Source organism: Vulpes lagopus, chromosome 8 (assembly GCF_018345385.1).
Source record: "Vulpes lagopus strain Blue_001 chromosome 8, ASM1834538v1, whole genome shotgun sequence".
Classification (NCBI taxonomy): Eukaryota; Metazoa; Chordata; class Mammalia; order Carnivora; family Canidae; genus Vulpes; species Vulpes lagopus.
The window spans coordinates 134,772,838-134,778,523 of NC_054831.1; positions in this window are offsets into that span (position 1 = coordinate 134,772,838).

The window sequence follows — 5,686 nt, forward strand, 5'->3', positions numbered from 1 at the left end:
GGTTCGCTTGCACAGCATTTCGTTCTACGCGGGACAGGAGCCGAGAGAGAACCAAGTGACTGGCTTGTCAATTTCGCGCCTAGCGGACAGCTGCCTCCAAGGCATGCACACTCCTTTGGGTTGAGCTTATGGCTTCAACCTCCCTCATGCTGACCGCCTGTACCCTTTGCAGCCAAGGGATTTCGTTGGACACGGGATTCAAGCTTTGTGAGAGGCAAGTGTCTCTTAGCTCAATCCAGTGACTTCTGACGACTTCCTCCCTCAGATGCGTGGTACATACTAACTTCCAACCCTGAGTACCTAGTTGCAAGCTCTCTGTCAGGGGAACTTCCTTCTGTGAGATGAGCTGACTCGCGGTCCTTCCCACTTCCACACTGCCTGCACATGGAGTTACGAACATCCTCAGTAGACATGTTTGTCAGAAGCTCATGGGACGCAAGGGGCAAGCTGCAGGCCTCAATGGTGCTGTCACTCGTTGGAGTAGAGCGGTATTTACGCAACGTCCTGACTTCCAGTGCTGCTACGTTCTCTCGGCCATAAGAAGGCAGCTAGTGGAAAGCTGCATTCGGGGCATGCTTCCTTTTGAGAGTTGAGCACAACAAAGGACCCTCCCGCCTAGGGTCCCCCTCTGGGTGGAGCTGCTAACATCCTCATGTCAGGTGCAGGGAGAGGTTGTTAGAAATGCGTGTGGACACGTCAGACCTGTCCTCACGGGAATGTGAGTTGAATACAGCGATTGCCAACGTCCTTGTTCAATGAGAGTGTAGCTAGGATCTAACTCCACGGTATGAGTGGGGAGCAGACATCTGCCTCCCAGGCATACACGCCCCTGAGAGTTGAGCTTATGGCCTGTCCCTCCCACATCCTGCCTGCAGGTACACCGCGCTCCTAACAGGCCTAGGCTCAATGCGTGCCTGAAGTGCTGTGAGAGGTAAGTGGAAGTCCCGGCCCACACACTAGTGCATCCAAGCGCAATACAGCGATTTCCTAGTATTCCCTGTGTGAACCAGGTGCTACATCCTAAGTGCCATACGAGAGAAGCTAGCTGAACGCCTTGTCCAAAAGCAACGTACTTCGGAGAGTTGACCTCACCCTCAGTCCCTCACAGTTGCACACTGCCTGCAGAAAGAGTTTCCCACATCTGCACCACAGCCGTTTGTCAGAGGCTTGTGAGACGCAAGTGGAATAAGCAGACCTGGAGGGTGTCTCCAGCTGCAGTGGAGTGGTGTTCTGGGTACCTCCTGGCGGAGAGTACTGCTACGTTCTCAGTGCCCTAAGAACGCAGCTATTTGAAAGCTGGCTTGCAGGCCTGCTTCCTTGTGCGAGCTGAGGTCAGGGCAGGACCCTCCCGCATCCTGAGTGCACGTAGACATAGGTGCCAGCATCCTTATGTTAGGCGCCAGAAGAGGTTGTGTGAAGAGCATCTGGAAGAGACAGATTCTCCTCAAGTGTATCTGATCACAATACAGACATTGCAAACGTCCTTGTTCAATGAGTTTGTAGTAGGTCCTAGCTCCCATCAAAGTGTCTAGCAGACATCTGCCTGCAAAGCATACACACTTCCGAGAGTTGAGCTTTGGACTGTCCCTCCCACATCCTGCCTGCACGTACAACGCCCTCCTAACAGGCCTACCCCCGATGCGTGCCTGAAGTGTTGTGATTGGTAAATGGAAAGTCCTGGCCCAGAAAACTAGTGCATCCAAGCTCAATCCAGCGATTTCCTAGTATTCCCTGTGTGAGCCAGGTGCTACATCCTAAGTGCCATATGAGAGAAGCTAGCTGAACGCCTTGCCCAAAAGCAACTTACTTCGGAGAGTTGAGCTCAACCTCAGTCCCTCACAGTTGCACACTGCCTGCAGAAAGAGTTTCCAACTTCTACACCACCGCCGGTTGTCAGAGGCTTGTGAGACGCAAGGTGAATAAGCAGACCTGGAGGGTGTCTCCAGCTGCCGTGTAGTGGTATTCTGGGTACCTCCTGGCGGAGAGTACTGCTACGTTCTCAGTGCCCTAAGAACGCAGCTATTTGAAAGCTGGCTTGCAGGCCTGCTTCCTTGTGCGAGCTGAGGTCAGGGCAGGACCCTCCCGCATCCTGAGTGCACGTAGACATAGGTCCCAGCATCCTTATTTTAGGCGCCGGAAGAGGTTTTGTGAAGAATATGTGGAGGAGACAGGATTCTCCTCAAGCGTATCTGATCTCAATACAGACATTGCAAACGTCCTTGTTCAATGAGATTGTACTAGGTCCTAGCTCCCATCAAAGTGTCTAGCAGACATCTGCCTGCAAAGCATACACAATTCCGAGAGTTGAGCTATGGAATGTCCCTCCCACATCCTGCCTGCACGTACACCGTGCTCCTAACAGGCCTAGCCCCGATGCGTGCCTGAAGTGTTGTGATTGGTAAACGGAAAGTCCCGGCCCAGAAGACTAGTGCATCCAAGTTCAATCCAGCGATTTCCTAGTATTCCCTGTGTGAGCCAGGTGCTACATCCTAAGGGCCATACGAGAGGAGCTAGCTGAACGTCTTGTCCAAAAGCAACTTACTTCGGAGAGGTGAGCTCAACCTCTGTCCCTCACAGTTGCACACTGCCTGCAGAAAGAGTTTCCAACATCTGCACCACCGCCGTTAGTCAGAGGCTTGTGAGACGCAAGTGGAATAAGCAGACCTGGAGGGTGTCTCCAGCCGCAGTGGAGTGCTATTCTGGGTACCTCCTGGCTTAGAACACTGCTACGTTCTCAGTGCCCGAGGAACGCAGCTAGTTGAAAGCTGCCTTGCAGGCATGCTTCCTCGTGCGAGCTGAGTTCAGGGCAGGACCCTCCCGCATCCTGACTGCCTGTAGACCTAGGTCCCAGCATCCTTATGTTAGGTGCCGGAAGAGGTTGTGTGAAAAGCATATGGAAGTGACAGGTCTCTGCTCAAGTGAATCTGAGTCCAATACAGACATTGCAAACGTTCTTGTTCAATGAGAGTGTAGCTCGGTCCCAGCTCCCATCAATAAGTGTCTAGCAGCCATCTGCCTGCAAAGCGTACACACTTCCGAGAGTTGAGCTTATGGCCTATCGCTCCCACATCCTGATGCCTGCACGGTTCGCTTGCACAGCATTTCGTTCTACGCGGGACAGGAGCCGAGAGAGAACCAAGTGACTGGCTTGTCAATTTCGCGCCTAGCGGACAGCTGCCTCCAAGGCATGCACACTCCTTTGGGTTGAGCTTATGGCTTCAACCTCCCTCATGCTGACCGCCTGTACCCTTTGCAGCCAAGGGATTTCGTTGGACACGGGATTCAAGCTTTGTGAGAGGCAAGTGTCTCTTAGCTCAATCCAGTGACTTCTGACGACTTCCTCCCTCAGATGCGTGGTACATACTAACTTCCAACCCTGAGTACCTAGTTGCAAGCTCTCTGTCAGGGGAACTTCCTTCTGTGAGATGAGCTGACTCGCGGTCCTTCCCACTTCCACACTGCCTGCACATGGAGTTACGAACATCCTCAGTAGACATGTTTGTCAGAAGCTCATGGGACGCAAGGGGCAAGCTGCAGGCCTCAATGGTGCTGTCACTCGTTGGAGTAGAGCGGTATTTACGCAACGTCCTGACTTCCAGTGCTGCTACGTTCTCTCGGCCATAAGAAGGCAGCTAGTGGAAAGCTGCATTCGGGGCATGCTTCCTTTTGAGAGTTGAGCACAACAAAGGACCCTCCCGCCTAGGGTCCCCCTCTGGGTGGAGCTGCTAACATCCTCATGTCAGGTGCAGGGAGAGGTTGTTAGAAATGCGTGTGGACACGTCAGACCTGTCCTCACGGGAATGTGAGTTGAATACAGCGATTGCCAACGTCCTTGTTCAATGAGAGTGTAGCTAGGATCTAACTCCACGGTATGAGTGGGGAGCAGACATCTGCCTCCCAGGCATACACGCCCCTGAGAGTTGAGCTTATGGCCTGTCCCTCCCACATCCTGCCTGCAGGTACACCGCGCTCCTAACAGGCCTAGGCTCAATGCGTGCCTGAAGTGCTGTGAGAGGTAAGTGGAAGTCCCGGCCCACACACTAGTGCATCCAAGCGCAATACAGCGATTTCCTAGTATTCCCTGTGTGAACCAGGTGCTACATCCTAAGTGCCATACGAGAGAAGCTAGCTGAACGCCTTGTCCAAAAGCAACGTACTTCGGAGAGTTGACCTCACCCTCAGTCCCTCACAGTTGCACACTGCCTGCAGAAAGAGTTTCCAACATCTGCACCAGAGCCGTTTGTCAGAGGCTTGTGAGACGCAAGTGGAATAAGCAGACCTGGGAGGGTGTCTCCAGCTGCAGTGGAGTGGTGTTCTGGGTACCTCCTGGCGGAGAGTACTGCTACGTTCTCAGTGCCCTAAGAACGCAGCTATTTGAAAGCTGGCTTGCAGGCCCTGCTTCCTTGTGCGAGCTGAGGTCAGGGCAGGACCCTCCCCGCATCCTGAGTGCACGTAGACATAGGTGCCAGCATCCTTATGTTAGGCGCCAGGAAGAGGTTGTGTGAAGAGCATCTGGAAGTGACAGATTCTCCTCAAGTGTATCTGATCACAATACAGACATTGCAAACGTCCTTGTTCAATGAGTTTGTAGTAGGTCCTAGCTCCCATCAAAGTGTCTAGCAGACATCTGCCTGCAAAGCATACACAATTCCGAGAGTTGAGCTTTGGACTGTCCCTCCCACATCCTGCCTGCACGTACAACGCCCTCCTAACAGGCCTACCCCCGATGCGTGCCTGAAGTGTTGTGATTGGTAAATGGAAAGTCCTGGCCCAGAAACTAGTGCATCCAAGCTCAATCCAGCGATTTCCTAGTATTCCCTGTGTGAGCCAGGTGCTACATCCTAAGTGCCATATGAGAGAAGCTAGCTGAACGCCCTTGCCCAAAAGCAACTTACTTCGGAGAGTTGAGCTCAACCTCTGTCCCTCACAGTTGCACACTGCCTGCAGAAAGAGTTTCCAACTTCTCACCACCGCCGTTGTCAGAGGCTTGTGAGACGCAAGTGAATAAGCAGACCTGGAGGGTGTCTCCAGCTGCCAGTGGAGTGCTATTCTGGGTACCTCCTGGCTAGAGACTACTGCTACGTTCTCAGTGCCCTAAGAACGCAGCTATTTGAAAGCTGGCTTGCAGGCCTGCTTCCTTGTGCGAGCTGAGTCAGGGCAGGACCCTCCCGCATCCTGACTGCCTGTAGACCTAGGTCCCAGCATCCTTATGTTAGGTGCCGGAAGAGGTTGTGTGAAAAGCATATGGAAGTGACAGGTCTCTGCTCAAGTGAATCTGAGTCCAATACAGACATTGCAAACGTTCTTGTTCAATGAGAGTGTAGCTCGGTCCCAGCTCCCATCAATAAGTGTCTAGCAGCCATCTGCCTGCAAAGCGTACACACTCCGAGAGTTGAGCTTATGGCCTATCGCTCCCACATCCTGATGCCTGCACGGTTCGCTTGCACAGCATTTCGTTCTACGCGGGACAGGAGCGAGAGAGAACCAAGTGACTGGCTTGTCAATTTTTGCGCCTAGCGGACAGCTGCCTCCAAGGCATGCACACTCCTTTGGGTTGAGCTTATGGCTTCAACCTCCCTCATGCTGACCCCTGTACCCTTTGCAGCCAAGGGATTTCGTTGGACACGGGATTCAAGCTTTGTGAGAGGCAAGTGTCTCTTAGCTCAATCCAGTGACTTCTGACGAC